The following is a 17927-nucleotide window of genomic DNA, read 5'->3' as shown; positions in this document are numbered from 1 at the left end:
AAAAATCTCAAAGAACGTTATTCTCGAATTCTCTTTAGTGATCGGTCCATCATTTCATCAATTTTCGTCATTTCTGAATACGAGCTTTTAGCTCCTAGTAGCGTGTAAGTGGTCAGGCAAAATATAGGTATCTGCAACTTAAGGGCCTCTTTTAAAAGAGAAAGCTTGAATAACACGTCAGGAAAATAGCCAAACTATTAGGCTGACGTGAACGGGAATTCGGCAAGATACCATGAAGAGGAATAAAACCAAAATAAACTAGACAGAACAGATCGGACATTAATAGGTATGCGTGAAATGACTACATGGAAGGTCGGTAAATCAAGTTTAGTATTACCCATTTAGTCATAGGGTATCAAGAAACCTTATGTCCAGCATTTTGAATGCCAGAAACCTTAGTTTTAGGTTCTTGTGACATGTAGCTAAAATTGAAATTCGGGAGATCGGCAAAGCCCCTTCCAGGCTCCTGCTAACCCGAAAGAGATCGGAGGAGAGTTCTTATCCGGTCTCAGCTTAAAGTTTTAATAAATACTTAATAGAGATTGGAGGAGAGTTCTTATCCGACCTCAATTCAAAACTTTTAATAAATATTTAAAAGAGATCGGAGGAGAGTTCTTATCCGGTCTCACTAAAAATTTTAATAATAAATACTTAATAGAGATTGGAGGAGAGTTCTTATCCGGTCTCAGCTTAAAATTTTAATAAATACTTAAAAGAGGTCGGAGGAGAGTTCTTATCCGATCTCAAATTAAAATCTCTAATAAATATTTATTAGGGATCGGAAGAGAGTCCTTATCCGATCCCCAACCAAAATTTTAATGAATATCTAAAAGAGGTTCGGAAGAGAGTTCTTATCCGATCTTCTAAATTAAATTTTAAATAAAACATTCCTTTTCAAGTAAAATTAACATACAAAAGTAATTCACTAAGGCTGTCTCATTTACTTATGTATCTGGGTGATCCTAATCAGTGAAAAATCAAACATTCCTTTTACCAAAAGGACTAACATTCCCGTTCAAGCCCTTCTAACTAATTTATAAAGGACGCAAAATTAAATCTACCTACCCTCATTAAGGGACGAGGTGGGGTGCCTAACACCTTCCCCACCCGTTTACGGACCCCGAACCTAGAATCTCTGCCTTGAAGTGGTATCATTTTTTTCTCAAATGGTTTTCTTTAGTTTTCCTCAAAACTAAGGTGGCGACTCCTCACTTTTTCCCACTTCGGTGAGTGATCGTCCGGGCGACCGCAAAATCCCATTGCGACACTATGCATCCTGGTGGAACTAAAATGTACAGAGGGCTAAAAGAGCATTACCGGTGGATGGGTATGAAAAGGGATGTAGCTGATTTTGTCTCTAAATGCCTAACTTGTCAGCAATTGAAGGCAGAACATCAAGTACCAGCTGGTTTGTTACATCCATTGCCAGTACCAGAGTGGAAATAGGAACGGATAACTATGGATTTTGTGATGGGACTTCCGAGGACACATAATAGTCACGATGCAGTATGGGTTATAGTTGACAGACTGACCAAGTCTACTCACTTTCTGTCAGTCTGGATGGACTATAGTTTAGAGAGATTGGCCAGATTATACATAGATGAGATTGTAAAACTGCATGGAGTGCTAGTATCGATTGTATCAGACAGAGATCATAAGTTCACTTCTAGATTCTGGGGTAGTCTTCAGAGAGCCCTAGGAACTAGATTGAACTTCAGCATGGCATTCCACCCGCAGACAGATGGCCAATCTGAGAGAGTAATTCAGATCTTGGAGGATATGCTATGAGCTTATGTGATTAAGTTTGAAGGTAGTTGGGATACACACTTGCCTTTGATTGAGTTTGCTTATAATAGCAGCTACCAATCAAGCATTGGGATGCCTCCATATGAAGCTTTGTATGGCAGAAAGTGCATAACTCCCCTATGTTGGGATGAAGTAGGTGAAAGAAAGATGATTGGGCCAGAAATTGTTCAGTAGACAGAGAAAAAGATCAGATTAATCAGAGATCGACTCAAGGCTACATCAGACCGTCAGAAGTCCTATATTGATTTAAAAAGAAGAGATATTGAATATACAGTGGGTGATAAGGTATTCCTCAAAGTTTCTCCTTGGAAGAGGATTATGAGATTTGGCAGAAAGGGGAAATTCAGTCCTCGTTTTATCGGACCATATGAGGTTCTGGAAAGAGTCGGTCCTTTGGCATATCGGTTGGCATTAACTCCAGAGCTAGAAAGGATACGCAGTGTCTTCCATTTGTCCATGCTAAGGAGGTACAGATCTGACCCATCTAATGTTCTATCAGTTGAAGAGATTAAGGTAAATCCAGACCTCTCATATGAGGAAGAACCCATAGAAATTTTGGCACATGAGGTGAAGCAGCTGAGGAATAAGTAGATACCCCTGGTTAAAGTGCTGTGGAACCATCATTCTGGCCAGAAAGCTACTTGGGAATGTGAAGAGGACATGAGGAGACAGTACCCACAGCTTTTCAGAGACTGATGCCAGGTAAAATTTCGAGATGAAATTATTTTAAGGGGGGGAGAATTGTAACACCCCTATGTTCGGTAGTGCATTCTACTGTTCCGGTGACTATTGTCTATTTGGACAGCTAGGATGCCTAGAATTATACTTAAATATTAGTGAGGAGATATAAAATAATGAAATACAATAGAGGAAAATACAAGAAAAACAAAAGAAAAATAAGAGTAATGAAATGTAACTAAGTTAAACGAGCCAAAAATCGTAGCAATGGGTGACCGCACCGGAAAGTTACGGCGTGGACCATTGACTAGCCTTGGACCGTGAGGAACCCTGAAAAATATTTTTAAGACTTAAATAAACATCTATTGAAGTATAAATGACATTGAAAATGTCAAAGAAAAATTAATTAATTAGTACAAAGAAAAACGAGAAACCGAGAAACCTACAAAAATCGGTGTTACCGAAAAATCGGGAATGCAACCCGAATAGGGGCCTTGTGGTCAATTGATACCTAGAGTTGGCTTTTGACCTAAATGTCCATGAAAATAAAGTAATATTAAATAGTGAAAACCCCATGAAAAATGAAATGTATAAATAAGGAAAATTATGGGTAAGATTTGGAATAATTAAAAGTTGGATTAAACTAATATTATTTTACATTAGTACTCCACTAACCTCAATCTATGGACATATAAAAGGCACTTGGGACATCAGAAACTCATATTAAACCTCACTTTAAAAACCAACCAAACCAAGCTTGAAGAAACTCTCCCATGGCTGCCCCATGTCCAAGCTCCCATCTCCCTCTTCAAGCCATGATTTGCATAAATGGTCTCCATTAAAGTTAATCCTCACTTTGTAAGGAAGAAGTTGATAGCAATATTAAGAGGTTTTAGTGAAGTTTTGGTCAAGCTTCAAAAGAGGTAAGTGGTTGTTTTCATTACTTATTTCATTAAAATTGTAACTAAGGTTGTGGTGAGTTGATTTATGGAAGAAAAGGTGAGGTTTGATAAGTTAGGGTGATGCTCCATTTCGACAGCCATGGAAGTTCATCATGTTTAGCTTGTTTTTACATGTAAATGGTAGTTTGAGGTGTTGATTTAAGTGTTTATATATATAGGAGTGATTTACCATGTATAAAGTTTGATTTGCAAGTTTGAAAAGTTAAAATGGAAAGCTTGATGTATGTGTATTACTTTGGCAACCTCATGGTGAAGATTGGTAATGTTTAAGTTCATGAAAAGTTGTTGAATTATAGTACAAAAAGTGGTAGCATATGTATATGAAATAGTAGTGATAATGTATGTAATTTGGTAGTGTAAATTATATGTATTGGTTAGGAGTATTATGTGGAAAATTGTTTAGAATTGGATATTGTAAATTATGAGTTGTATTTGGTGTATGTAAGGTCATTGTATTCTGCCCAAAGTTACTAAAATGTAAACTAATGAATGGTTATGGTATGGTACAAGTGCATAATTGTATGGGAAGTGAAGATATAATTGGTTGAATGTGTATTTGGATTGATGCTTTTAAAATGTGTTAAGGGCAGTATATGTTTTAGGCTATAAATGAAATTATGTAACTCCAATTGGTATGAGGCCAATTGGAGGTGAAACTAGGTACAAAATGTGCCAACTTTCATGAAGAAAGCCTACCTAAATTCTGTCCAAAAATTGATATGAGAATTGACAAAATCCGTATTAGTGACTTTGCAAACCTGAAAATTGACCATTTGAACAGCAGTCAGTATTTTGGCCATAACTAAGTCAAAACAGGTCCAAATGACCTAAAATTTATAGCATGGATAGCTTAGACATAGAGCTACAACTCCTATGAAGACACCAAAATCCAGAAATGACCATAAGTAAGTCAAAATGCTTGCACAAGTTCGCGTATAAAAACTGCCAGAATCGGAAATGACCTAAAAATGACTTAAGTTTGCTATTTTAGTGTAATCTGTCCAGCAATAGTAAAATGACCATAACTTGGTCTACTAAACTCCAAATGACCTAAAATTTGTGGCAAAAGTTCACTAAGACATAGACCTACAAGTTTGTAATTTAGACCAGAACCCAAAAATCGAGGGAACTAGGTCATCCGGTTAGGTTAAAACAGCATACAGAAATATGATAAATTGCAATAAAATGCTAATACACTTGAAAATGAAATTGGTAACATATACTAACATTAAAGGACTATAAAATGTGATATAATGGTAACATTAATATTAATACCCCTAGAGTGCATCAAAGTTCAACATTATAGGTTGACTAAGGAAAGCACTAGTATTAAATAAATTTAATTATTGAACTTTATTATTAGAAACAATTTAAAAGTGTCTTGAAACACTTCAAATTGTGTGTTTCAATTAGCAAAGACTCAGAAAAGGAGAAGGAACTACTGAGTTAAGGCCAAGAGGCGTTTATCAGAGGTTTGTGCACAATAATTATTTTGTTTGAATGATATTTGGTGGATACTTATTGATTGAAAAATATTACAAATGGTTTGAAACCACAGCTATCATGTATATTAGATTGAATTCCTCGTTAGCTTGTCTAGTGGGACGAATTGGCTTTGAATTCCCTCTCTAGCTGAAGTGTTGAAGTGTGTGCCAGTTGAGGACGAATAGGATGAGTACTCATATAATTGCTAGCTAGCTATGTTATTCCTCACTAGCCATCGGCTTTTGGGACGAATTGGACTTTGGATTCATGATTAAGCTGTGTGTGATTTATTGATATTCATTGAGACATTGTGAAATGGAGTTGAAATTCTTTATGACATTCTCTATCTTTTGAATTTAACTATGATTTTAAGTGTCCACAGTTTATATGATTTATGGTTTTAAATTGCATTTTCTTAATTTGTGCACCACTGAGACATTGGCTCAGTGATAGCTTTTTCATTACTGTCACAGGTAGACAAACCGACAGAGCAGCAGAGTAGGCTGCTTGTGCTACATTTTGAGATTCTGCTCGGTATATTGAGTATACCACCTTTTTGTAATTTTTTTTGTAACGTATGTGCATTGTATGTATATATTGTACTTGGTCTTGAGCAGTTGTAAACTAAAGTTGTAATATATTTCTCTTATATCAGCTTTTGAACTACTCAGTCATTTTGTAGTCTATCTTTGAAAATACTGAAAATTGATGTTGAATTGAGTTTGACAAATGTTGAGAAAATTGATTTGTGTTGAGCCATACTGGAGTTTGGGATTGAGCAAATATACTGGAAGTGCTTTTTACAGGTTTTTGAAGAACTATTTTATTCAAAATACAGATGGCACTCTGCCAAAATTTTTACAGAAATTACTGATACTTCATATTTGTTATTTGGGTTCACTTCAGTTAAAAAAAAATTCTAACACCTGTCTAAAGTGCTCACCACAGTAAAAAGGAATAAGAAAAGGTTTAAAATCCCTTGTAGTATATTTAATGAGTTATCAGTAGACGAAGTTTGGTAATTCATTAGATATACTACGGGATCATGTTATGCCTTACAGAGGGGTAAGGTATGATAATTTTATTTTCATAAATAAATCCTAACAAATGTGTCTATTCATAAATAGATATGTCTATTAAAAATAGACAGTCACATCTGTTAGAAGAGATGTCTATTTAATTAGTTTTGAAAACAAACAGTCATGTCTGTTGGAATTTAAAATAAAAAGGTATATCTGTCTAGTGAGATGCCATGACCTTTCATTGTCTATAAATATGGATAAGTTGTTCATATTCATTTCTTTTGTTTCTTCTTCTCTTTTTGTCTCCTTAAATACTATTTATACAAAAAGTTCTTAAGAGAAATCTTCAGAAATTATTATCCATAGATTTTTGGCTTTGTTATATCCTAGAAGTATATTGTCATAACCTTACAACAATCTACTGGGGGCATTTAATACATTAAAGATAATCCTATTCTACACCTACTTTCTCAACACAACTCTTTAAAAATAAGAAAAGGGAGATGGAGGTTTGGTGGTTGGCCAATCTTCACCCAAATGCTTCTTCCTCCTTTATTATTATTATTATTATTATTATTATTATTATTATTATTATTATTATTATTATTATTATTATTATTATTATTATTATTATTATTATTATTATTCCTCCTTTCCTTCTCCTCAATAATGACCAAAACCACAAGCTCCCACCCTATTTTCTCCCCTTCTCTTCCCTTTTCTTCTTTTGTTTTCCACCAACGTGAGGGAGTTATAGAGTATTTGAGGGAGTATTATAGCAAGGCAAAACTTAAGGAAGATATGGTTGAGAAATTCTTGAATAAGGTAGCGATTATACTTCCCTTGTGGATTTCTTTTAATCTTTTATTTTTAAATTCATCTTCCTTTATCTTAATATATGGTTTAGGGTTTAAAGAGTTGTTTAGAGAAACAATTAGGGAATTGGAAACCCTAAATATGGCCATGGAAGCAAAGCTGGAAATTTTTGTAAGAACGCAAGAAAATAGACATTGGGAGTAATCCTAATTCGACTTGGGTATGACATTCCATTCTCTTTTTTAAAATTTATTGAAGAATGCATGACAATGATGAATTCCTTAATACAAATTGTTGAATTCAATCATGTATGAACATTTCTAGATCTGAACTCTTGAAGATGCAACACACCAAGTTGAATTTCATTCAAGAAATTGAATCTTGAATACTTCTTGAATAATCTTGCAGTAATCATGGTGAATCTTGAATGAATTTCTAACAACACAATACTCCAAGTAAAAGACTTAGCTGATGTTCTTGAAGAAAGGTAGAATAACAAAAAAATAACTTGATGTCTCCTTAGATAAATCACCAAGAACAAAAAAAGGGTCTTGCACTCCAATCTTTTATAAGCAACACACTACAAAGAATGAAGAACAACGTAAGTTGCCATACCAGAGGTGATAAGACTCAAGGTTACAAATCACTCTTGAAGAGATAAGTGGAAGGATAAACAAGCTTAAAGCTCAGGTTTTATTAATCTAAAAAACATTGTCAAGTTTTCATAAGGTGTGGCTTATTTATAGGCATTACAAGTAATAGAAAGTTAAAAGTAAATACGAAAATATAAAGTAATTAAAAGACTTAAAGTAAATAGGAAAAAAAAAAAGAGAACTAAATATTGATCATATTAGGACTTCAATTGGCACCACCCTTGACTAAGTCAATCGTTGTGCAACTTAGACTTCTTTTCCTCTTCCAGATTTGATTCTCCCAATTGCACAATTAATTCCACATGCCCACCTTGAACGTACATGCATCCTACACGTTTTATATACTAATAAGGATGCAAAAACTTCTTCAAATGTGTTTAGAGCAAGTAGATAAGGATTCCTAACAAGTAGGCTACTAAGTAGGCAAGTTGCTACTTTGTTGGAAACCATCTCCAAGATGCATAAGGACTTCAAAAAAGTCACTTTTGGCTCCACCAAGCTTCCATATGCCATTTTAGTCATATTGGGCCCCCATATGTTATTACAAAGCCCACCAAGCCATTTAAACATGGAATTTAACGGAATTTAATATTGGGCCTTTTTTTTATCTGGTTCTTTTAATTCAACTAGATTAAGTCTATTTTCATAAGTCTAGCCCAATTTCCTTTCTTTTACATGCCTAGCATGCTTCTCAACCTATTCTTGGCCTAATTCATGGTGTGTAACACCCTCCCGGTAACCACTCCGTACATTATACTGTTCCGGTGACCGGTGTCGGTCCGGACAGCTAGAACGTCCGGAAAAATATTTAAACTAAAGTTAGGAACCCTAATTAACTCAAATATTAATAAGAAAAATTTAGTAAAAATTTTAGAAATAAAATACAACTGAGTCAAACGAGCCGGTGCCCAAGCGATGGGTAACCGGAGGGAAGTTGCGGTTCTCGCAACGAGGAGCCCTAGACCCGGGGGAAAAATTATAAAATAATTTTTGGGACTCCAGAGAAGGGTAATTGAGGTTCCCATGGCATTAGAATGCCAAGAAAATACTTAGAAAAATTTTTCAATCGGTACAGACAATTTTGACCCGTTAAGCCAAACGGAGGGCATTTTTGTCATTTCGCCTTCCGAGGTGATTTTTGGCCGACTTGCCCAGTTGAGTAAATAATTAATATGACATCAAATATGAAGAAATATTACTAGAAATGAAAATTGAAATGAGTAGTGGAAGAAAAGAAAAGAAAATGCAAAAATAAGGCAAAAATGACATCATTTAAAAAGTTGGACCAATCACACTTAAGCCATTGTTTGACTAACCATTAAAAGAGATAAGAGAAGACCAAATTCAACAAAATTTCAGCAGCCATCCTTCTCTCCTTAGTGCAGCCAAAACGTGAACCTCTCTCTCTCTCTCAAACTCCATTAAACCTCACTTCTCAAGCTTAATTTCTCCCTTGTTTCACCACAAAACCCTAACCTCTCTTCATTAAAATTTTACTCCACATCTTAAACAACCTTTTGGCAGCCTTGAAAGTGAAGGAAAGTGAAGTTTAGAGGTGGGAAAAATCTGCCCTAAGTGAGGTTAGTGCTACAAACTTCATTCTCCTTCTTTTAATCTTAGTTAGAATATCATTTGAGCTAAGAAATTTTAAAGAATTGAAGTAAATTACATGAGTTATGGTACTTTAAATTTTCAGCAGCCCTATGGAAGTATGAGGTTGATTGTTTTGATAAATTTAAAGTGGCTAGAAATGATGGTTAAAGTATTAAAACACATGGACATTAAACTAAGTATGTTAATTAAGTTCATGAGTAAATTTAGTTGGATATTAGGGTGGTTTGGAAGGGTGAAAATGTGAATTGGCTTAGGAAATTGTTAGGGCACATTGTAATGGTCAATTAGTGACCATTTTAGATATGTTGACCATAAATGGGACTGAAAAATGCTATGGCAAAGTGAGGTGAAATCTGCCCTATGGACAGCAGCATAGGGACTGAAATTTCAGTCCCTTTGCACAGCCATAACTTGGGCTGTGTAAGTCCAATTGAATTTTGGCCAATTGGACATGAAACTAGGCTTATAATGGCACATTTTTGCTGAAGAAACCATGCCCAAAAGACCAAAGCAAGAGGACCAAAACTTGGCCCCAATCCGGAACCCTGAAACTGCCTCTGCAGAATTTGACCAAATGAACAGTAACTGTTCATTTGGCCATAACTCACTGTAGATTTGGTCAATTGGTCTGAAATTTTTACAGCAACAAGTTAAGACATAGACAAACAACTTTCATGAAGGAACCTACCCCAAATTATGGCCAGAACCCAGTCAACCAAGTGACTCAAGTCACTGTTCATGTTACTGTAGATATGGTAAATCTGCAGAATTTGAAATCCGGCCAGCTTGGGTTTTTGAGCCATATCTGGAGCTACAAAACTCCAAATGGAATGATTCAAAAAAGGAAATTCAACTAGAAAAAATAAGGAACAACTTTCATGTTTTACATTTCTTCAAATTCCAACAGTAACAGTGTCCAATGGAACAGTGAAGTTAGGGCATCAAAACTGAAATTTTCTGCTAGTGTGGGTTACACTTTGAAATTGCATTAACACTTAATGCCAACAAGTTTTAAACACCAAATGTGGTATGTTGGGAGTGCCAAAGGCAATGTACACATTTTTATTCTAAAAGTCAACATTTTTGTTGACCAATGATGAATAGTGACACCAAAAAAGTTGAAATTCACAAATTGACAAATTTAAGAGTTTCAAATGCCCTAGTATACCTAACAAGATTGGTTTGGATAGTTTGGCATGCCAATAGGGTTCCGTTAGCAGTACTGCACATGGCAACAATGCCATTCTGTGATTTCATGGCTTTTAGCCATTCTGACTTTACATTGAGACTTGGCCTTGTGCCTGACATTATTTACAGCTTGTTAGCTGTTCTGTTGCACACCGGGAGATGCATATGCAACCAATGGTGTGACGGCCCGAGGTACTAGGTACCCAGTGCCAGTTTACCCGTTATCCAGTCCAGTCGTCTAGTGTAGGTTACTTGGGGCAACCAAATGAATAAAAGTGAACAAAGTTAATGAATTAATGAATATACCAAAATCAAACAAAGAAAGCATACACTTTGCATACACATTTATTTTTTTTGCTATTTTCTTCTATTATATTATTGCACCACTAAGCATTATTGCTTAGCGCATTACTTTTGCCACGCGTAGGTACTGGAGATCCCAATCGTGAGCCCAGTAGACCACAGACTGGGTGAGTCCATCTGACAGTTCTGCTCAGTGTCTGTGTCACCTCACTACCTGCAGTGCATCGGTAGGGCACTAGGTGTCAGTTTGTCATTTTGATATTTTGTAGTAGATTTGTATTTTCTCATATGTATTTGATCTCATGTAATATATTTTGATGTATATGTAAATTATGAAAATTGTATTTGTTAATGGAAAAGTAGATGTTTACTTGTGATTTACATGCGAACATCACATGTGAATGATGAATGAAAATGGAAATTGAAATGTGGAAATCATGATATTGAATTTGGTGTTGATAATGAATGTTTGAGAAATATTATTGAGATTTTGGGATATTGGAGTTTGAGATGATGAAATAAAAGTATTGGAAGTGTTTTTAACAGGTTCCGAAGAACGGTTTTCTCCATTTTTAGCCGGTACTCCGCCGGATTTTCTTAAAATTTTTCGGAACCTTAAATGCATGATACTTTTGATAAATGGTTTAAATAATTTGTATTTCATAAATTATGTGCAAAAGCATTTTCTAAATTAATTGAGAAATATTAGAGTGTGCCGGTACACCAGGTGGCATTACTTACTCAGGTATACTGTACACGGGTAAGGGGTGTCACATGGTGTGCAAGAAATTAGCCTGCAAGACATTAGCCTATGTGAATGTCATGATGGAGCACATCGTTTCTTTTATTTTATTATCTGCATACGCTCTTTTTTTTTTTAACTCTTAAATATGAACTAATGTTGGAATTAGTTGATTAATAGAGATTTGAATAATATTAACTAAAGCAATAGCTAAAATTTTGTAATGAGCATGTGTAAGGAAGAATTTATAGATTATATCAAATTATTAGTTTGGTATATTTTCTACCATTGATTTTTGGATATGATATGAATCTATAAGTCTAGAATCTATGGTAAAAATTTAAGAATTTTTGAATAGTTGAATTTAGAGAAATAAGCTTTTGAAGTGGCTATTGTCCAATAGGAAATTCTATTTTTAAGCTACTATTTATTATTTAAAATAAATAGCTAAAGTGACTGCTTGACTGGGGATAGTTTCTAGAAAATCTAGAAATTGAAGGTTTGAAATATCTCTTGATATCTCATGATGTAGAGATAATTTGATGCTCAAATTTTTACTAAGATTTCAAATGGACGTCTAAAATATGTGTTTAAAATTTTGGAAAGATCAGGAGGCTAGAATTTCAGCTATAAACTTTTATACACCTATTGCTAGGTTAATGCCTATGCAGGGAGGTAGGCCAGCCATGAAAATAAAATTATTTTTGGCATCTTGAGTTTTTGGTTTGACTTGAGTATTTGTATAAGGTGTTTGGTATATTGAGAAGTATGTAAATAAATATGAGTCTCTAGTTTCATTAAATTTAAATTTTAATATGCTATTATGTATGAGACTTGTGATCTTAGTTTAATTCATGGAAGGTTTAAATTGAAAGTGTTATTGCAAGGTAGAATCGAATAATGAAACTTGTGTAGTTACTTCCGAATTCTCAAAGTTGGATTAAAGTAGGCATGGAGTGAAGTTAGTGATTATATACGGCTTCTAAAATCTATTCTATGAAGTTAAATGCTAAATTGTCATAAGTTGTTCTAATGATATGGATTGTGCAATTTAAGTTGCCAAGCATGTTTGATGTTGCTATGAGTAGCTATGTTATTTTATTAAAAGTGTAGTGGAAATCTAAATCTATACTTCAAGTGCTTGATTGGTTGGATTACACTTGGTATTATGTGTCTTATTATGCTCCTTTTATGATGATTTATAAGTGAATAAATTTCACTGCTTCAAATTCTAGTCTTTTGGAATATGTTGATGGAATGAAAATATAATATTATGAAATCTAACTTTTAAGACTAAGTTGAATCCATAGATTTCTATTGAACTTAAATCTAGTAAACTAAAATTTATGCAAAATAGAACTTTAGATATCTCAAGAATCTATCTTGATAATACTCTCATACAATTGTGAATAAATACATATATGATTGTTTGAACAAATTGGAAATGGGAAAATCATAGAAAAATTGATATAGATAACTGGCATAATAATTGGAGACAAGGATATTTAGTAGTGTGCTAATTAAGGGAATTATTTGGAATTATACCTGATATGTAGATTTAGTGGCTCTACAACTTCTGCTATCTAGAAGTAGTGGCTCACCACTTCTAACATTTAAAATTTGGTGGCTTTGCCACTTCTGTCCTGAAATATGGTGGCCTTGCCTCATCTATGCTAAAATCTAGTGGCTTTTGTCACATCTGTTCTGAAATCTAGTGGCATTGCCACACTTGTTCTGAAATCTAGTGGCGTTGTAACACCTGTTCTAAAATCTAATGGCTTTTACCACATCTATACTAAAATCTAGTGGCCTTGACACATCTGTTCTAAAATTTAGTGGCCTTGCCATATCTATGCCACATCTGTTACCTGATCTATAGTTCTGTTACAAACAAAATTTTCCCTTAGTTCTAAATTTGAAGAATTTAAGTTAAAAACAAAGAAGAATAAGGATAATTTTTTAGAATCCATCAAAGTTAAAGGAGGAAATAAAATGCTGTGATGAGGGCTAGCATTGTGTGAAGAATACTCTAAAATGTGAAAATTTTATTAAGTTGATTTGAATCACTTAAACTTAGAAAAATTTTTGAATTATGATATAGTTCTACTAAATAATATATATTTTTTTATGCTTGATTGCCTTTAAGGGTTTCTAATTATTATTAATATCATAGTCAATATAGTATAAACTGTATGAGAGAGAAGTTAATATGAAACCCTGAGATTCCTCATATTGATTATTCAGGTTAAGCAAAAGAAGAATAAAAAATATGTTACTTAACTAACTTGTATGATTATTGATGGAAATAGTAACATGTTTATTAATGGGTAGAATGAAAGTAAAGTATTTCTCTTAGACAAAAAGACAGGTGTTTAGGAATCTTTTGTCAGTAATTATTTATTTTACTAGATTATTAACAAGATTGTCTGATTTTTGCAAGACTTGTTAATTTATGGTTGGTGTTAGGGACTAAAGTCATGAGGTCTTGGCTTATTGCAAGAGAAGAAGGTAAATCTCTAGACAATGGAAGCAAGCAGCTAATTTAGCTGCACATTTGGGTCATGTAAATAAAACATTTTCACATGCAATTTTGATTCAACATAATTTTTATGAATTCTATTTTGAAAGTTTAAATTCAATTTTATTTGAATGTAATCTAATTGAAAATCAAATTTTCTATTGAATACATTGATTGAATTTAGTTGCCATGATTTATGAATATGTATTATAGAAATACTATTTGGTAGTTTTAGAAAATTTTGAATAAAATCTTTGATCGCATAAATTTGGGATTATTGGAGTTTTACAAACTTTCAGATACTACATAAGAGAATTATAGATAAGTTCCAAATGAACTCTAGTGGAATTTTTAGTTGAATCCAATGGATTAAATTAAAGAATTAGATTAATGGATATTGAATGCTCGATGAATTATTAAATTGTCATGTGCCTTATAATGATGAATTTGGGATGAGAAGTAAAGAGTTATGGTAATATTAAAGTTATAATATGAATAATGATTGTTGTGAACAGTATGTTAAGAGAAATGGAGGTTGAACTTACTATGAGTTTCGAGGGTCTTATGCTGACCCAAGTCCTAGAATGATGTGGGTGATGGCGATGTGGGTGTTAGCTTCCATCACTTTCCTATTTGTGTCTTCTATGATGATGTGGGTGCTCAAATCTATCAGTGACAATTGCTTATGCTTTTGCTTCAATTGTTGCTTGTAGTTGTTCCAAGAATCGGGTAGTTTCTTAATCAATGTGCCAACTACGAATTCTTCATTAAGGACAATTTTCTTAACCTTCAAATCTTCTAGTAGCTTATGGTAATCATTGATTTGCAACTTCATGTCCTTGTCATTGGTCATCTCCCAATAGTAGAATTTGCCTATGATGAATTTTTTTCCCCAAATTTCCTTTGCCTCTTTGTAGCTACAGTACACATCAACGAGCTCATTAGAAAGTATACTTAGGATGGTGTGTCTATAAACCTTGGTTCATGGACCCAAGCTTTAATGATTGAATATGGCGACTCCATGCATGTCAAGAATGCTAAAAATTCTTGCCATCTTTTAAAGTTGACACCATTGAATATTCAATCTTAGAGAAATTGGAAAACAACTTAGCAAATGGCATAACAGGAACCATTGCAAAGGCGTTGACATCCACAATTGAAGGATCACCATCATTAATGACAACTGCAATGTCCTCAACAGCTTAACTTGAAGAAGCCATTATCCATAAGATTGTTATAAAATAATAGTAATAAAATGATGAATAATAAAAATATTAGTCTGAGATGAGGTGACATTATTCTTAAGGATAATTCTAGCACAAGCCACTATCATCCAAAATTTAACAAATCTTTCCTCATATTATAAATCAGAATCAGTAAAAATGCAAACAAATTTTGAGAATTGAGGTCAATAAATTTTGAATAAAAAAAAAAAAAAGTGTAACAACTTGTTTTTTTATATGAAATATTTTTAATTAAACTATTAATTTATTTCTATTTTGTTCATTGTGTTAAATTAATATTTTCATAATGATATTTTAAAATGAATATTATTATTATTATTATTAAATTCAATTAGAGTTGTTTAAGATTAAATTACATTATATGTAAAAATAATTAAATTTATTTAGTGTATTATTATTACCAAAGTTTTATTTAATTTAAATATAATAAAAGTAGCTTGGAACTATTTTGAAGAGAGAAAAAGGATCTAGGTGAATAAATTAGAAAACGCTTAGGGAGTTATGATGTAATTAAAAGTAAAAAAAAAAAAAAAATCAATTTTTCAAAACAACAACAGACCCCCCCCCCCTCCCCTCGATGGTCTCACCCTCTCGTCTGCATCCATCTCCCTTTCTTTTTTGCTCTAGCATGACTAGCTCCAGCGCCTTCGAGGTTCCAAGCTAGTCCTCATCACTCCAGTGACCATTAGCGACTCCTTGGGTTGGTGAACGATGAGCTGCAGCGGCATGATGAAGGAGGAACTGTAAGTTGGAGCCGAAGCTTCAAATGGCTCCTTCAGCTATTTTCGGTGGCCAAACTGCCAATCGATGGTGGCACTGGGTTCCTAAATGGGCTTTCATTTCTAATGAGAATCACAGAAAATGGAGCTTTGTAGAGAGAGGGAGAGAGATGGGTTTGGTAGCTGTTTTTCGATCAATTTCTCGACAATCCAACCATCGGATTGGAGATCTAGGACTACTATTGATCTCAATGTGACAAAACCTTCGAGATGGGCCCAACCTCGCTTCGATCAAACACCATTTGGAAAAAGCGATCATCGGATGATCCAGATAGCTCAGTGAGCTTTTGAGCTTTTTTTATTCCCTTAAATTGAATATAATTATATGAAAATTATTAACAATTTATGGACTTTGTTAGGTGCGATTGGAGTGTCGATAGCTCACTAGCATCCGGGACTGAGTTTTTAGCTCAATCCGGGTGTCTGGCGAGCTGTCCCAGAAAGGTATCATGTTTACAATTAATCTTAAGGTTTTCAAGAGTTCCATACGCATTCCAGGTAGTAGAATTTGCAAAGGTAATCTCTAACTTAAGTTGTGGAGTTCTTACCTTGTTTTGAGCTAGTTGTTTAGATTGTAAAATATTCCTGACTAAGAAAAATTAAGTAAAATGAATTTAATTAATACAAGGATGATGTAAAAGACTTTCAGGAATATTTTTATAATTTTTGAAGTACTAAAAATAATTATTTGAACTGTAAAGGAGTTAGAGACCTTAGCTGAAGATTGGAGATTTGGACTTAGATTAGGTTCTTGTAAGCCCTAGATGGGCATGTGATGTTGTTGTTGTGGGCCTGAGGTTCTGTGTGTTACTTTTTACTGAGTTTTCTTGCAGGAGATTTGGTTTAGTTATAGGAGAAACTTTGCCAAAATTTCAGCAAGACTTTACGATTTATTCTTGCTTTTGTAGATTAAATTAATTGGTAATTTTGTCAGTCAATTAGTAGAGGTCAGTGTGTCTGTATAGGTGATCAGGGTCGATCGTCTTCTTCTTCCAGCCGAACTAGCTACAGTCGGGTAATAAGCTCTGTGAGATAGATATTGATTATTTTTATAATTTTAATATTATTTATATATATGGCATGCTCATGTATTTTATAAATATATTTACATTATTGAATAAATTAGGGGTATTCTTATTGTTGCATACTGATTTGTTGATAATTACTTGTGTTTGTTACCTTTAGGATAATTTAAAGTTGTGTGTATTATATATGACATATGATGGATATGGATTAGATGGGTAGTCGCGGCTTGAGCTAGTCTGTAACACCCTCACTGTAGCAATTCCGCACATTCTATTGTTTCGGTGACTGGTGTCGGTCTGGACAGCTAGAACATCTGGAAAAATATTTAAACTAAAGTGAGGAACCATAATTAACTCAAATATTAAAAAGAAAAATTTATGAAAAATTTTTGAAATAAAATACAACCAAGTTAAATGAGCCGGTGCCCTAGCGATGGGTAACCCAGTGAGAAGTTGCGGTTCTCGCAACTAGGAGCCCTAGACCTGGGAGAAAATTCATAAAATAATTTTTGAGACTCTAAAGAAGAGTCATTGAGGTTTCTATGGCATTAGAATGCCAAGAAAATGTTTAGAAAAATTTTTCAATCGGTACAGACAATTTTAGTCTGTTAAGCCAAACGGAGGGCATTTTGGTCATTTCGTCTTCAGAGATGATTTTTTGCCGACTTGTCCAGTTAAGTAAATAATTATTATGACATAAAATATGAATAAATATTGCTAAAAATTAAATTGAAAATGAGTAGAAAAGAAAAGAAAAAGAAAATGAATTAAATAGAAAATATGACATCACATGATGTCATTAGTTAGGTCTCACCCAATCACCTTGCAACAAGCCACTAAAAAACCAATTAAAAAGAAGATAAAGGAGAAAAATTAACAAACCAATCTGTATCTTCACCATGGGCAGCCGTAACAAGAGAAAAAGAGAAAGAGAGAAGAGAGAAACCTCCATTGGAGTACACTTCAAGCTTGAATTCCCACCCTTCCTCACCCTAAAAGCCCTAACCACTTTCACTAAAAATTACACCCACACCAAGGAGAAGTGTTTGGCTGCCAAGAAATTTGAAGAAAGTGAAAAAAAATTCTAAGGTT

At 33.8% G+C, this 17927-nt stretch overlaps 1 long non-coding RNA gene across 1 annotated transcript; it reads left to right on the top strand.

The window, feature by feature from the left end:
- Positions 1-8557: 8557 nt before the first annotated feature.
- Positions 8558-10908, top strand: LOC131175964 (uncharacterized). The gene is made up of 2 exons (XR_009146076.1): positions 8558-9002; positions 10652-10908. It is a non-coding gene; the product is annotated as an uncharacterized LOC131175964 (long non-coding RNA).
- The last annotated feature ends 7019 nt before the right edge of the window (positions 10909-17927 follow it).

Source organism: Hevea brasiliensis, chromosome 18 (genome assembly GCF_030052815.1).
Source record: "Hevea brasiliensis isolate MT/VB/25A 57/8 chromosome 18, ASM3005281v1, whole genome shotgun sequence".
In the NCBI taxonomy this organism is placed as follows: domain Eukaryota; kingdom Viridiplantae; phylum Streptophyta; class Magnoliopsida; order Malpighiales; family Euphorbiaceae; genus Hevea; species Hevea brasiliensis.
This window is presented reverse-complemented; position numbering and strand designations above follow the sequence as displayed.